This window comes from Sturnus vulgaris, chromosome 5 (genome assembly GCF_052056855.1).
Source record: "Sturnus vulgaris isolate bStuVul1 chromosome 5, bStuVul1.hap1, whole genome shotgun sequence".
Lineage (NCBI taxonomy): Eukaryota > Metazoa > Chordata > Aves > Passeriformes > Sturnidae > Sturnus > Sturnus vulgaris.
Genome location: NC_142247.1, coordinates 34,690,224 through 34,708,080, shown reverse-complemented (window position 1 = coordinate 34,708,080; position 17,857 = coordinate 34,690,224).

The following is a 17,857-nucleotide window of genomic DNA, read 5'->3' as shown; positions in this document are numbered from 1 at the left end:
TCACTTTTATACCACAGGGGAATATGTTTGCTAAATTTAGATTTTCCTAAATGTTAGTATGCCATTAGTTTAACTTTCATTTATATCTCCTGTTTCAGCAGATATATATTTAACTTGCATTGTCTACCTAATTTATTAGTTCATCTAGCAAATAATCTGTAATATTCAACAAAAACATTTTCTTCAGGGTGTAAAAGTGAGTAGAAACAAGTTCTAAAACACTATCTGTAAGTGATTAGAATGAGTTGGCTTCCTTTCTGATCTTTTGTAGTGAAAATTATTCTAGTTCACTTAATGAATGTTTAACATTTAGCATAAGTAGTTTTAACCTGAAGTGATAAACCTGTACTCTGTCTTGCAAGTAAAAAATTTGTCTTGCAATATCACGGGTTACTGCATGAACAGTTTTAACCATTTAAAACTTTTCTCAGTATTTGTGTGTTCTAATTAATACACATTTATCATGATGTTTATTGTAAAGTTTAATAGCATTAACATATTTTATGTTACTATATTTAATAAAGCCATAGAACATTCCAGAAAACGTAACATAAGACTTTTGACTGTGGAAACATTAAATGTTTTAGTGGGAAATGATGAAATGCCACATATTTAGCCATATATTCATTGGTGGAAAGTGGTGAAGAGCTTTTTTCTTTTCATATTTAATGAATGTGCAACAAGTTCATATTTATTACGTATTTATTCCATGGAGTTGTTGAGCATGATTAGAAAGAGAAGTTGAAAAAAATAAAGAGCATTTAATTCATGTGGTATAGTTCTATGCTTCTGGGCAATTTTATACAAAGAATATACCATAACCGACTTCTGAATCTGACTTGATTTCTGATTTATGTATAATATGCAATATTGTCTCTAAACTGAATATTTTTGTTCTCAGAGTCATGGAGTAATATCTTAAGAACTCTGTGGTAAGATATGAAAATGTCCAGGTTAGATGCCAAGCTGTTTTATTTGCCTCCTCCTTGCATATGTAATCTGAAAGAGAAAAAAGGTTGCTAAGCATTATTATGATACTTTGATAGTAAGCTGCTGCTTAAGCACAATTGCGTATTAGTCCTTTTTTGGCATTCTCCTTTACACTTTTATTTCTGATTACATAATCTCTTGAGTATTTTTGTAGATGAAGTCACAGATAATCCAAAAAACCAACAGTGTTTTTATGTTAGGAAAATGTGTCAATTGCAATCATCTAGATTTTTTCCTGTTGTCAAATTCTTTCATAAACAGGCAAACATTTCTAGAATGGTAAGGAAATTGTTTATCATCAGCATCCTAAAATGGGTACAAAAGCTAAACAGTTACATATGACATTGATTATATTGAATAAGATCATCCCTGCAGTATTTTCTACATGATGATTATGCAAAATCATGTTTCCGATGACTTAATTGCAGTTCTTTACATAATTTTTCATTAGAAATAATCAAGCTCTACATTTTGCTAGGTATTGTCATTAACTTTACATATTTTTGTGAGAGCTGTAGTGCTTAATGAAAAATTGGTTTTAATTACCAAGAGAAGCTGAGTAACATTTCCTCCCAATTTTAAACACTACCTTATTTCATCTTATAACAATTTGGAAATGAAGCTTGTTAAATCAGTAAGCATTTTATCAACCAGAAGAGATGATTGAAGTTAAAATTACAATTAGATCTAGACATATACCTGTTCTAGGAAACAGTAGAATTTGACCATCAGATATTGAACTAGAATACTGAAAAGGTAGAGAAATAGGAGGGTTTATTAATGTTAAAAAGTAACTGGGAATTACAGTTTAAAATACAAATAAAAGAAATTTATGTGGATGATGTATTTTGTGGTTTATTTTGAAAAATACGATAGATGTTGAATTAAGTCTGCAAATGAAAATTCAGTGTTATGTAACCTGTGTGTCTGTGCCAAGATTTACAATAATTTGCAAACATAGGGAGTCTGTCATATAGAAACTTTAGTGTTGGAGGCTGAGATCTTAGGGTCTTAAAAATGTCAAATCCATGACATACATAAGTGGGGTCGTTGAATGCATTCCCTAGATACCATCTGCTATAGAACAATTGTTTTAAGAATTAAAAGGTCTGAATGCATCTTTCTTCCATTCCTTGGTCAAAAAGCCGACAATATTTAATTAGTAGTAGTCCAAAAGACCTCATAGGTAGAAAATGAATATGAATCCAAGCTACTTCTTGTACTGACCAGCAATAGCTTTTCCTTAAAGTAAAACCATCTGTGAACAAATAGACATATTAAAAACCATAGTAACATTAGTTTTCTTTGAGTATTCTGGGACTGAAAAATGAGTCTCATTGAGATTTTTTGCCCTGACATTTTTAGCTAGCCAGACCATGAAATATCTCATCTTGCATGTTAAAATGTCACAAGCTTAATAAACAAATGTTGTTGGTATATGACTGAATAGAACTCAGGCTGGAGTCAGAATATTTGGAGGGAAATTCACATGGAGCAGTGTCATGTAGTTTATGAAATTAATAACAGCTATTATTGGAATCCTCAAATGCTGAGCACGTTAATGTTGACAAAGGGTGTCCAAAGGTAGATAATGCAAAGGTCAGTAATAAATTTTGTTACACTGCTTCCCCTTTGAGTGTCTGGCAATACTAGATCTTGGAGACAGCTGGCTACTTTTCTAAAGACAAGTAAGATACCAGATAAGTGTGTAAGTGTTGATTGTAATTGTGAGCACTCTTGTTTGTAGGAAAGGGTTATGTTCACTACTCTGGGCACAAGAACATGTGTCCTTGGAGGCTTCCAAGGGGAAAGCCTAGAAGATCATTTCTGCCAGCTGGTGCTGAGGAAAAGCATCAAGTCAGGAGCTTATAAGGTTAATTTGTGATTTAGAGAGGCTCTAAGATATTGCTGATAAGGAAAGGTTATGCTGTGAATTAAATGTAACTTTTTCCCTTTCAAGGTGATCATATGCTGTGCCCTGTTTGGAGAAGAATGCTTTTTTGTTTGAGGGTTTTTTTTCCCTTGTTTGAGTTATAGTGATTCTCTTCATTATTGCTGATTTTTTTTCTGTTCATCTCGAAGTCCATTCTTGATGTGACCCCTGCATGCTGAGCAAACAGAACTTCTCTGTACTTACAGATAGTACCTTGTACCTGCATATCTGACATTATTTTTGTATGTGCAAAGAGGACCATGGCTTCCTTTATTCTTTACCTTCACAAAAATTATCCTTTTCCTTCATTTTTCTCTAATCTTTTCTTATGACATAGCTTGCTTTTAAATTGTATGTTCTTTCCAAATGCTCCTTGCTCGTCTGTAAATTTAAAACAAGAATTCTGGAACTGTATCTTGTTTAATGATATTCTGTTTGCTGAACCTAGGAAAGAAATGCAGTTTTCAAATTGGCATTGAGTTGAAAATGCAAGATAACTCTGGATGTTCATGGCCCTGTGCTTTTGGGAATAAAAAAGTGAGATATCAATGCTTTCTTTGCTAGAGAAGTCAAAGTTTAATCAGAGGTTCTTATTGAACACCTATGGTAAATTATGCGCTTTCTGTTCCTGTAGATTTTCCAATTAGGAAGGAGATTTAATTTACAAGTCAATTTTAACACCTAAGATAAATTCAGAAATTTTTTTTTTTTCTATTTTGCCTTATAAAGCTTGGGTCAGCATGAAGTATCCTATGTAGTTTTTCATGTGCTTGATATTCACAAAACTAATGAGAAATCAACCCTCTTCAGTCTGTGCAGTCCCTGTATTTGGATAGTGAAGTGTCTGAATGACTGCACTAAAGCTGCACAGCAGCTGCCTGACAGTCAATCCTCTTTTAGCATGACTGACTGCGTATTCACCCGCTGGAAAGTGTATGTTGTAAACAGAAGAAATACCTGCAAAGGCAATTAAGTGCTTGCACAACATATCTGAGAGTGTGACTGCGGCCCAGTATTTGATTTTTTTTTTTTTTTTAATATATAAGCAAAACTCCTTGAAGTAAAGAGAATAGAGGCTATATTTTTAAATTTTAACAGTAATAACCAGAACCTTGCTGTTTTTTCATTTGCCATAGGTAGGTATGCAAGAGGTACTACATTTGATTTTGTTTCTGGCATGCAACATACAAAATTATGTTTCCAGATGCTAAGAACCATTCTTTCTCTTCTACAGCCTAATCTTTCTTTATGTCTATTATCATTTTTTCATTACTCTAATATGGTCCACTGCTTCTTTATTGTTTATTCCTAGAATTGGGATGTTCTCTCCAATACAGCATTCTTGTATTTTTCATAAGAAACATTGTAGTTTTAAGGTTTCCTGATAATTTCTGGCAGTTTTGTTTGCATTTTTTTTCTGTGTGTGTAATAAAGTTTGTGAAATGCTCTACATAATTTCTGTATCTGCTCTAGTAATTTGGCATTATTTTAGCATATTTCAAATTCAGTTTCAAAGATGTTAAAATAAGGGTTAGATTGTTTTAGCTTTAGGCTAGTGAAGGAAACACTAGGATTTTTTAGTAGCCCATGTATGCGATACCTATTTGTAAGATAAAGGAAAAGAGGTTACAAATACTATGATAATTTTAAAATGATGAATTAAAATAGGTTAAAAAGGGAATTGGGGGATAATTTGGAAAAAAAACCCCAAAACCAAAACAACTCTGGGAAACTATAGAATACATTTTATTATTTTTTTAATTCGTCTACCACAAAATATATCTGTAGTCCTTGCAAATATTCTGAGTTTGGATAATTATGCCTCCAAACTAATAAGGCAATGACTAAATCAGTGGTAGGAGTTTAAACTATGAGTGGCAAAGTTTAAAATAGGAGCTGGGCCTGTTCTTAGCTAATAAGAGGTAAATAATTTAATTTCATTATTTTATTCTTCACTTCCCTGATGTCTATAGTGGCTTGGGTGAGGAAAATACAACAGGATTTTGTGTAATTTATTCATGGGGTTCATTTGTCACTTTCAGAAGTGAAATGTGTTAGTTAAGCACTAAATAAAAGAATCAAAATATGGTCTGTCTGAAGCATTCACGGATGTACAGTTATCACATTTTAACAAGAACACTTGCTATATTGTGATCTTTCATGTAGAATACATATAAACACAGCCGTAAAAATAACTTTTAAGAATTGATTCTGTATTTGTGCTAAGTGCTTCTGAAACTGATAAACTACAGTAGCAGAAATACTATTTATGAAAGGGGTGACAAAGAACTGCTACAAATGAGATGGTAAATAATCACATTTGCTTCATCCTGGTTTAGAGAATAAAAAGTAAAGTAGATTTATATCAACAAGTACTTAAACCCATTTCTACCTTAGTCATTTCAACAGTAGAAATGGTGATTAACTCTGGTAACTCCTGCATTTTGCAGCAGTGGTGCTGTGTTAACATTCCATGTTATGAGGATTACACTTTTGTGTTGCCATCAAGGTTCCTAAAAATGTTTTTTAATGTTAGTGTATATCTGCTCATCAACTGCTGTTTTGTAGCTGAGACAGGTAGTATACTACAGCGATATTGCCAGCAACATCTTTGATTTTGTATGTTATCAGGCAAATTTAGTATAATGATGGTGAATAGTAGTTCCTGTCACTGGCATGTAGTTTTGCCCTAAAACAAAATTGCAATAAAGTAATACTAGCTAACATTGATTTGAAAAAACACTATTATTTAGCAGAAGGCTGGGGAAGAGTACTTTTCTCTGGCACCCACCATCCTGTTCAGTTCTTAAGTTTATACCTATCTGGCTCCAAAAACTGATGAGAAGTGAGCACATTTGCTCTGCATGTTTTACATGTGCCTCACTAGACCTAAGTAATTTATTCACCTGTAGGTTATTCACTGAGAAATGTACTTGTGGTTTAACATTGTATCGGAATAGAAACTGAATTTATTACCTAACATTGTCTGATTTGAAAATAGTGGGAAAAAGGCACAAAATAGTGTTGCTACTCTTCTACCTGTGGCCCAAGGGTGAGGTGATCTGCATGCTGTTTAGTTTTGTGGTAACATCTTTTACTTTTCACTGACTGCAAATAGTACCCCTGGTCAGAGCTCCTGTTCTAGCTGCACAAGGTCTCTTGTGCTTGCTTTTCCTTGCCAGGTAGCCTAAAGCAGACATCCAGTGTTATGTCACCCACACTGGACTGCTCTTTAATGCTCTCAGTTGCCTCCATACATTCCAAGTGTTCTGTCATGTAAAGGACATCTCCACTTGGTCATCTTCATGGCTTGTCCTTTGTGAAGAGTCTGTTTCCATCTGTTTCAACACGGTGGATGGATGAGCCATCATACCGTGTCTCCATGAGTATAGCAATATCATGGTCCTGCAACTGCGTGCAGATCTCTTAATTCCTTTATTCTAAATTCAACAGGTATCAGTGTACAGGCTGATTTTGCAGAAGTTGTTCCTCACAATAAGGCAAATACTTTGAAACGGTAGAGTCATAAAAATAATAGAAATATACTTAGAAAGGAAAAGCATTTGTTGTGTTCTTCTGGTACCTGTTCAAGTATATAAAAGATATGTTAACTCTGTGAAGCAGTGTGTCATATACAAGAATCCTACTCTTTTCCAAATATTATATCACAGCTATTCAGTATGACAATAGCTTTAGGCATGAGATAAAACTTTGGGTGCCATTAGTTTAAACTTATGTGCAGAGATGTTTATGGCACTGCTGGAAATACTGCATTGAATTGCATTTGTTTCCTAGGTTTGTATTAGACTAAAAGAAGCAATTTGCATTTTGAGAGCATTGTTGATACAATATGGTGGTGTGAGTCACCAGAAGCTTAGTGGCATAAAGAACTGTAGCCTGAAGGCAAAAATAATAATAGTTGGCCTAGAGTCCTGCCTCTCATTTAGTATATTATAATCATTGGCTTTTTATGTCTTGTTTTTCCAAATATGAATTTAGTGCTGGTAAAAGGTACTGACTCAGTTTTGAATCTTTTCCTCTGTCCTTGAACAGACACAGCACAGGCAGCAGAACTGTGATCTTCCTCCCATACCTTGAATATGGCTTTAGTTTGGTGATAAATGCACATCAACTTCTGGTTTAGGTTGCAAGTCAAAGTTGTGTTCCCATGGTCAATAGGATAAAGTGGTGCCTCTACTGCTGCTGTGTCAGAGTTCACTTTTCCATTTTCTGTTGCTTTAATGGGCTAAATGGACTGGTATGATCATGATGGCAATATTGACAGGTAGTTAAATAAAGTTATTCCTCAGTTAACCCTGAGTTCCTTTATGTGGCAAGGTAACATTTTAAGGAGACTGGGCATACCTCCATTTCTGACTTACTGTTTGCTTTTTTAGGCAGCCTTAACTGGAAATATGAGAAGTGTAGCCTCTATTGCTTTCTGATATACATAGATCATTCCCTAGAATTCACTATGTAGATAGTTTTTCATGTAAGATTATTTAAAAGAAAGCAAGCATTAATTTGGAAGTGGAGTGAAAGAGACTGTGATTTCACCTATAGAGAGCAAAAAAAATTAGGGTCCATCCCATGGAACTATAGTTTCTGTAAATTGAGTAAGTTACAGTAGTTTGGCCAAGTACAGATAAAACAAATTCTTTTGGCAAAGTTATAAGTTTTAATTATCCTACAATGGAATTGATGCAACATCCCCATACATTATGATTTTTTTCTATATGGGGAATATTCAGTATAAACAGATGTGAACCTAATTTAGCAGCTGATAGTTCAGGATCATGAATCTAGATGAAGTTGTTTCTAGAGTTTTGTTTACTAAAAGCAGTTACATGTTGTATGAAGATATTTCAGATTCATGTCTTATGAAAAACTGAGAGGATATCCCCCACACCAATTTTAACTTTTTAGTTCTTTCTACTCCAAACTTCAAAAACTCTTATTGTGCCCGGTGTTCATAACACTATCATGGTTAGTTCTTTTTTTCCCCCCGGAGACTTCTTGTGCTTGCAGCCATATAGAGCATGAAATAAGGAATATATCAGCCTTTTTATCTTTGCCTAGACACTTAAAACACAAGAAGTTATACTATTCTACCATCTCATACAGTATGCTTATGTGCTGGCTTATTTAAAAAAAATTTTCATTTGTTAAACAGGAAAACAAAAATTATAACCCAGCCCCCAATATCCCTACCTTTACCACATCAGCCTGGGTCAGCGTAGCTTGGGTAGGCCAGAGATGCTTAAAACTAAATTTAAACTGGGCTCCAAATCTTGTTTAAAAGTGCTCAAGTATAGTCCAAAAATATTTCTTTGGAACTTGAGTAAACTCACAGTACTTGGAAGCATAAATAATTACTCCTTCTGAAGTTACTATGACTTTTAAATATATTACTTTTACAAGCAAGGATATTAACGTCTCTGTAGCTACTTGCTGCTGCTATGTACTGGTGAATTTGGATGACTGTCAAAAATCTAAAAAGTTACTAGAAGTCTAAGAAAGAAAAAAGCATTCTTAAAATACTGAGTTTTTCAGATTAATAGCTGCTGAAACAGAAAATCCACATGTCTTTTTTGTAAGTTCTATTTATGACTTATGACTCTGAGACTTCTTGATCTGTGTGACAAAACTAATTTTCTTCATGGTTTTTTGCTTCTTATCACTTAAGTTTGTTATTTGTCATGGTGGCATTTTGATAGCAACAAAGATGAGCGTTTTCTTTATTTAATGATGATGAAAAATTTATTTAAGTTGTCAGTAATTGAAAGTAGGAGGTTTTTTTTTTGTTTGTTTGTTTGTTTTTGTTTTTTTTGTTGAGACTTAACCTTTCTCCAATTTAGCAACAAAGATCTAGTCAGAAGAGCTGCCTTTTGCACTACTCTGGCTACTTTGTATTAAGTAGAAGAATAATATGTTTCTTTTCTTGGAGTAATGTGGATTTCAGTGTGATGGATAAAACACTGAAAAAGATTGTAGGGGAAGGACTGTCTTAGATTTTGAATTTTTTTTGTGCCAGAGACATTAATATCTCTTTTCCAGATGAATACATAGTTATGACAATAAATAATATATTTAGCCATATTTTGTGCCAAAAATAATTCAAATAACTTTAGTTAGAATGTAGACCCAACTACTAGATTTAGTTTCTTGCATTATTTCATAATTCTGACTCATTATGTCCTCTTTAAATTTTGGATTCAAGCATGAGAAGTCTATCTGTCTTGTCTCTCTACAATAACCTTTACTAAGCAAATGTCCTAAAATTTAAAGAATTCATTAAAGCAGTAAACAATTTTAGATGCAGTAAGAATTAATCATTTGTGTGTATGTATATATATAAAGTGACAATTGTTTTAATTGAAGTCTTGACTTTTATGAAAATGTAAGCAAATTGCAGTTGGAAGAAATATTCTGAAGCAATTTACCATCATAAGGAAAAACCTACCTTTGACAGTTTCTCTTTTAGAGTTACTGTGTAGAATTTTGTTAGAGTAGTTCTTTGTTTCAGCTGAGAGCCACCTGCTTCTACTGCATGATCTGATTTTTGGATGAGGATTTGGGTTCCCAAAGGCATGAGGCAGGACCTGCAGTTATAAAACATGAAAGAGAGAAGTGTCTGGAAATGCTAATTAAATAATGTAAAGCAGGTAATGGGTTTAAAAATCAGGGTTTCCCTTTTTAATCATCTATTTTTCTTTTAGAATTTAGGAAGCAACTTCCCCATGTGAACAGCTAAGTCAGCAAGAAGGAGCTTGTGCTTTGGAATGCTTCAGCTACCAAGGTGGAATTCTCATGAGTGAATCGAAATTATTTAAGGTCACTGAAGTTTTATTGCATCTCATATGCAATCAGTGGATGGGGGAAAAAAAAGATTATCAGGAACAAAGGAATAATAAGGTCAAGTGAGCGCTGTCAAAGATATCTAGTGCAGTATGTTGGCCAAGTGCAATCCTTACAACTAAGATGCAGAAGAAAGTTAAAAGACTTTAAATCAAGCCTCAGTTTCTGCCTGCCTCTGTCGAGATCTGTATAAAGTCTGGCAGCACCTTTGACCTTGGTGATAGTGGAAATATACCTGCAGAACCACCAAAACTAATCTAATTTTGGGAGGTTCATATATTATTGACCTATCCAAAACCAGGTACAGACAGCACAGAGAGGTGATATTTCTCTCGGGGATAAACAGTACAGCTTCACCCCAAAGGGTCCCTGATCTTTATGTGTCATCAGTCAGGGAATTAAGTGCTAAGAGATTGAAACTGCTGTGACATAACTCAGTCAAAACAAGATTGAAGAGTCCTTTTCTTGATTTGGCATTCAACTACAAAATAACTGCATCTTGGACTTCAATAAGCTTTAAAAAGGCTACCTGTCAGGTTTGTCACTGATCTCAAAACTGAGGTTTTTTTGGCAGAAAATGTTGCTTTTCCCTTTTCAGATTGATTGCCCTTAGAAAGATTAGACCGAGGGAGGATGTTGTTCTGTCATGCTGCTGATTCCATCAGGTTTGTGTTATATCAACTGCAGTAGATGTATGAAAAATTCCAATTGTAGTTTGTATTAGAAATCTAGGAGCCAAGAGAGATAAATTCTTTACATGCCCTTTGGTGACATGATTTTGTTCTTGGTACTTGAGTTTGTCTGAAATAATTCCCACTTTTTGCCCTCCCTTTTTGTTATTAAATGTTTCTTTGTAGTTTAGCCAATGGTCATTTACTAATCAGAGATGTAATGTATGATTGTAATCATCTCTCACCAAGGAATGTGAATTTCTCTTCAATAAAAGGCTTTACCTACCCACTCAATTCCAAAACTTCATTTTCCTTTGTACAGAATGTAAAATCTGTTTGTTAACAATTCATCATTCCCAGTTTGTAAATTATATATTTCTTCAGAGAACTACCACAGTAATAATGGTAGTACCCCTATGCATGTTTACCTTTGTTGTACAATGGTAATAAATTTTGAAATGCAAATGTTTTTTAAAAGATGTTAAGTGTTATTGTCAGTGTCAGTATTTCCAAGTGCGTAAAATTTGGTAAAGAAATTCAATTACTTGTTTCTCCTAAGATGGCTAACATCTTGTATTTCCTCCAAGATTTTAGTATGACTTCATTCTGCACCATGTCAAATTATGTTTTTAGTCTGGGCCAACAAACACTCTGTAAGAACACTTTTTTTCTCTGTTGGAAAACTGAAATATTTTGTAATTTAGTTCTTGATTGATATTTGTATTGTTCTTACCTGGATTTTTATTTTCCTGAGTTTTTTAGTTTGGTGTTTTGTTTTTGTTTTTTGTTTGTTTGATTTTTGGGTTTTTTTTGTTTGTTTGGGGGGTTTTGTTTTGGTTTTTTTGATGTTGGCATTTTCTGGGCAGCAGAAAACCTCCAATTTTCAATCAAATATCCTGCATGTTTTAATGTTTTAAGAAAAATTAATATATCTTTTAAACACAGGAAAGTAAGTAAGATTTGTAGCTGTCAGTAGAAATGAGTCTCAAGCAAAAGTTAAGGAAAATCAAATAACATTAGTAAATTAACTTAAATTTAAGAAGTCTGTACTTGGATGTTGTCTGATTGCAATTCCCATTTCCTACTAGCGAACTGAAAGCTTTATATAATTTCCACTAACACTGGAGTCTCAGCTCATATTGTTTGGCCCTTAGCTGGATTTCTTCTAATTTCTTTTCAATTTTAGTCAGAAACCCTGTTGGCTTTTTAAGAGATTTGCAATCTGTAGCAGTCATATTATACAGAACAAGAGGAAGAGTCTGTGCTTGGTCTTCTGTTTCACAGGAAGGCTGTCTTCAACAGAAGTGCTCCACTGCTATTGCTTTTGCAACATATCATTACAATCAGTATCATTTGTTCCATGCTTTTTCAGCATCTGTGAAGCAGCAGCTGGTTACTGCTTTCTTCATCATCAAAGTGCTTTCAAGGACATTGGACTAGAAACTTCTAGGAGAATTTTATTAATTTGCAAACACCGGAATATGAGAATTTCAATGTTGATTTTAAATGTAGGTCAAGTAAGATGCTAAAAAATATTGGGGAAGACTCATCCGTGGTGGGAATGTGTGTGTTAATCCAAATATGAAACATCCTCTTGGAAGCAATGGAATATTCTTCTTGCAATCTTGATGATTCTCCATTATTCTGATAGTTTTAATTTTCTTCTTTATAATTACCTTTTATTTTGCTGGAGATACCAGAAATAATATCGGTCCCTTTAAATCTTTGTGTTGACATAAGATGTCTACATTTTATACACTTCACTCTGGGGATTCACATGGATCTAACACAAGTAAATGTTCTTCAAAGAGACATCTTGGCACATTTTAGCTACCTATAATTCTTCTGCAGTGTTGAACATCTACAAATTGTGCTTAATTGATAGCTACCAATCTACATTTCACTTCTCTGAAGTTTGACAATAAAACCAAAAGCTTATGGATGTTTCCATTTAGAAGGCATCATGCTGTTGGCATCTCTTTTGCTTATTTGTTCTTAAATGAAAGTGGTATTTCATTTTTATGGCAAAGCTATCAAGATAGGTATCATGAAGAGGCAGTTGCTGTCTTAGCTAATCAGAAATTTTTAATAATAATCTAACATCAACTTGGGAAAGCTCAGATACAAAATGGTCAAAAGTTAATGCTTTAAAATAGGTAAGAAACTGCTACAGAGACCTTATGGGACAGAGGAAGATTATTTCAATGCTTTGTCATATTCTTCATTTAGCTAATGCAAACTCATTGCAAATAGTGTTGAATAGCGCCATCAAATATACTAAAATTACTTTGAACATACTATAAGATGACATCTGTGCTATTTGCTGGACCTAGAAATTCAAAGTAATTCTTGCTTTCAACGTTCTTTTAGAATGAGTGAGGCTGATCATTTTGGAAAGAGACACAGCAAACGTTGCTGTTGGGATTTCTCCACCTAGCCACTTCTTGCTAAAGTGTCTATACTTTTACTGCACTTCATTTGGTAAATATAAATCCAATTCATTAATTACCTACTATAACTTTTAATTAGCTACTATAATTTTTAGAGGAACCTCATTTATTTCATTTTGTTGTTACAAGAGCATAGACTCATTGAGGTGGGAAAGAATCAACCTCCTTGCTTGAAGCAGCATCAACTACAGCACATTATTTTGGAGGTCAAGCCCATTTGCAGGTGAGCTTAAATATCTCCAACGGTGAAGACTTTACAGGTTCTCTGGGCAACCTGGTCTGGTGTTCAACTTTCTGACATTAAAAAAGGGATTTTATTACATATGTGAACAATTTCCTTAATTTTATGTTGCCTCTCTAACTTTCAATGGTTACTATTGAAAATTGCTTGGCTCTGTCTTCCATACTGCCTTGCATCTGAGATTTATACACATTCTCCCCTGAATCTTTCTTCTCATGGCTAAATGATCCTAGCTCTCTCACTCTTTTCTCATATTTCAAAAATTTGAAATTATTTTTATTTAAGTGAGGAAGCCATATTTTAAATATTTTAAATGCAATAAAATTGTGAAGGGTATTCTAAAATCTATCCCAACTTCTTTATTGATGTATTTTTGTTATTCCTAATAATTTTATTATAGATATGCTGATCCTAAAACCATCAGATTCTTCCCCCTTCCTATTAAACTATCTCCTAGGACCCTCTGCATGTCATTTTAGTGTGTAAAGTGATATATAAATAATAAAATATAAATAAAATAAATAAATAAAAATAAATAAAATATAAACGAATATTTCTCATTACAGTTTAAAAACTGAAAAAAATTGCATTAAGTGTCTGCAGTTGTGTAACATTTGAGGTGCAGTCATTGTAATTAATCCTGTGCAATACTAATGTACATTTATTTTAATGCTGTTTTGATTTCGGCCATCAGGTGATATGTGTCCTTTCACATAACTAGCACTAGAAAAACCTTATCTTGGCTCACTGTGTTCATACAATAATTTCCTTTTGGTTTATAGACTGTTCTTCAATCCCTCAAAATGTCAGAAAAGCGTTTCTCTGTCTGCCTTTTCCAGCATGTCTGCATTACCTAGGAAAATAGTTAATAAAAAAATCTCCAGTCTAACCTTTCTGAACTGCAAATCCACTGACAGTAGCTACTTATATTTTTTCCTAACTTCTTTTTTTCAGTAACGCTTACCAGATTCCTAATTAGCTTCCTTTCTTCCAAATTTCTTTACCCTGAATTGATTTGTAACTTCTAAGGATAAATATTTTCCAGTTGAAAATTTGCACTAATATCTGGTCTTCTCTATGCACTATCTTTCAATAGATAAAGGTCAGTAAGGGACAAGAAATGTGACTTCAAATGAAACAGATCAGGCCAAATTTTCATGTGGCTTACATAGAGTAACAAGTACTAAATGTTAAGATTTTTTACTCTAGTTCAGGTTCTTTCTTGGAGGCATCTCACTCTGATCAAGCATCTTAGAATCTCATCCTGCAGAAGTGTGTGGGAGGCTTTAAGTCCCTTTCTTGCAAAATTTTACACACACAAATGAAAACAGCAAAAATCAATAGTAGAGTACTTTTTTTCATTGAAGTACGACTTACAAGAATCCTAATTTCATACAAATACCAGGATATAAAAATAAGTAATAAAACATCTTACTCTGAAATATATCAAGATATTGATCAAGTACTCAGGATGAGGGATATAGCATCCTCACTGTTTTTCAGGTTGATTTGAAAATGAAGATGCATTAATTTCATTTAATGTGAGGATGGTGAGGCACTGGGACAGATTGTCCAGAGAAGGTGCAGGTGTCCCATATCTGGAAGTGTTCAAGGCCAGGCTGGATTAGGCCCTGATCTACCTGGTTTATTGGAAGGTGTCCCTGCCCTTGGACAGGAACCAGATCATCTTTAAGGTCCTTTCCAATCCAAACCATTCTAGGATTAGCTGTGGAAATAGGTTTTTTTTCCTACCTTATTGGTTTGTCCCATGGGCTCTTCTCATGAACATTTAGGTAACATTTTCGTTTATCAAATACAGCTTCATTTAAAAACCCACTTAAGATAATGGTTAAAATCCTAAAATCCCTTTTATTCCCCCCCCTTTCCTTTTTCCCATTCTCTATGTGTTTATGAGCTTAGTGATTGTGGGAAATGTTATCTGTATAACATTGTCTTGCAATCATATTGAGCCAAAATCTATGATTTATAATCAGTAAATTTCTTGGCTGTAGTGGGATTTTTGCTCAATTTAAGACCTTTAGAATTTGGTCTTAGTTTTCTCTGTACTAAAAGAACTTGATCATGTTTTCATGAAGTAAATCTAGTATTCTTTTCTATTGGTTTCTCCCTTCCAGGATCTCATTTCCTCTAAGACATCTGGCATGTAAAATTGGCTGACAGGAATGTTGCCTGGTGCATGAGCCTTGGAATGTTAGCAGTCTAAAGCTCAGTGCCATATCATGGGTGTGTTTTTCATAATGTTGGGGAGGATAAGTTTCCAGTTTATTCTTGTGCACAGACTCAGGATTTTTCTTTTGACAGTGCCTTCACCAGTTGTTATATGTAGGAGCTGAACCTGTAGCTGGTGTTGTACAGAGAGCCACTATGTGTTCAGCTAACCAGTCTAAAAACAAGACATCAAAGCTGAAAGGCTTGATTTCCTCTCTGAATTGAATGCCATGAATACATTCACAAGGACTGTAGATGTTTTTCCCCCTACTTGTGTTTTTACTAATCTGTTACAAGGTTGATGGACTGTAAAAATATTTGCTTTACAGAATAGTCATGCTCTATCTTTCTAGCAAAACAAACAAAACCAAACACCAGTCAACCTGAAATCATTCTTTGGTTCCACTAATATGAGAGATTTCAACTGATCGTACTTTATTTTGGGTGGAGCTTTTAGGCAGGCTTATAGCTGAACTATTTTTAGTTTTTTTTAATATAAGGAACATATAATTGAAATATTCCGAGCTGCTGTCATCTACTGCACATAACATATGAGTGATATTATTCTATTAGGCAGAATTGCATCACATTTGAGCTGTCATACACTCAGCTGTACTGAAGTCTTTCTTCAGTATACTGAAAGTCCATAGTGCTCCTTTCTTGCTCAGACCAGGCTGAAGCTTTCTCATTTGTAGATTTCCACTCGGCATATTTGATTTTCCTTTTCAGTCTGGTTTTCCTTGATTCTGTATTATGCAAAAATTTTCACTTTTGCTGCTTTACATCTGTGGAATTCCAAGGAGGAGAAATCAGATTTTTTTTCCCTTAATAAACAGCAATATAACAGTGAAATAGCCAACGAAGTTCCCTACTAACTGTAAATATCTTCCCACTGGCCCTGTAATAAATGTGTATAAACTCCTAGGATTTCCATTGCTGTGGAGGTAGGGAACTTGCCTTGATTTTGTGTTATTCAGAGATAAGTCACCAAAAATATGCATTTTTAAGAAAAGCTTTTGTTTTAGAGAGCCAAACATTTTGCAGGCCATGCATAGCCATGAATCTCTGCTGAGAATTTGCTCCAGAGACAGAACCTAAAATAATGTAGCCATAGAAAGGGTACTGCATGAATCTGAAATCTATGCTTCCTTCACATTTCAGCTATTGGTTTTGCACAAAAGAAATTGTTTATTTTTTGTCAGATGTAAAATAATGCTTTTTGTGTCACATACATTTACAGTTTAGACAACATTTTTAAAACTTTATAGGTAGATCATTTCTAATTTCCAGTAAATAATGTTGCATAATGCTGCTTGCATAAAAGATTTTTGAAGTTTACACTAAAAGCAGATTTCAACATCTTTCTTGAAGAATTAAAAAGACATATGCAGGATCTTGAATTTTTAACTCAAATTTATGCATATCCGTACTATTCTGTTAAATGTTTAATTATTTGTCTGTGCTGTATAGATTCATTGATATCACCTGCCTGTCAGACAATGCAGTTAATAGAAGGCAGTCTTTATGTGTTTTGTTTACTCTGCCATCTCTTTCCAAGACTGACAGAACCCAAGATTTTCATGTTTTCTTGTATGTCATGTTTCCTAGACCAGTGGTTATTTTTGCATCCCTTTGGTACTTTCCGTTCAAGACCATTTATGGACTTCGATGCAAGAACTGTGTACAGCATTCCAGTGGAAGCCTTAATGCTTCTGAAGTTGCTCTATTTTCTTCCCATCTTCTATTCTTTCTCCCCTAGTTTTGAATATGCATTTTACTATGAATTGGTTCAATTGGAAATGAAATAAATAGTTAAGTAAACTTAGTTTGCTAAAGATGAAGAATTTCTTCTTGCTTAATGAAATTTACGTGCAAAATATAACAGCCTTTTAAATTGTTTTCTTTACTGTGGTGTTTTTATATTATGATGTGACAAATTTATCACTGGAGGATTGAAATTTTGAATTTATAGCATGATGTTGCATGAGTGATAACGTGTTTTAAATTGCTATATGAGAAGCTGTGTTAGGATTTCTCAGTCCTGAATTTTGTGCTAATAGGGAGGTCAAGCATTAATATTTAAAATAGTTCGTCATATATATGGCAGGATAAGTTTATGACACTTTCAGAGGACATTTTTCTCCACTGCCTGAGAGCCAGGCCTGAAAACTAGAATTTTCAAGAGTTACACATAGTTATGATGAATGAGTGCAAATGCACAGTGGAGAAAAGAAATTTCTTGGAAATTCCTCTCTTACTTTTTTTCTATAGTGAATCAAGCAGATGCTAAGCTAAAGTTGGAAGCTAAAGTTAGCAGAAATCAGGAATCACTTGCTCAGTGTTTCATGATGTCTAAAGCTGTACAGAGATAGGTGTGTGTATTTGTTTTGTATAGATAACCAAATTCAGATGTTTTACCCCAAAGCTGTAACTGGGTCAGCTGGCATTCTTTTCTCAAGCTTCTGCCCTGAATAAACTCCTCTGC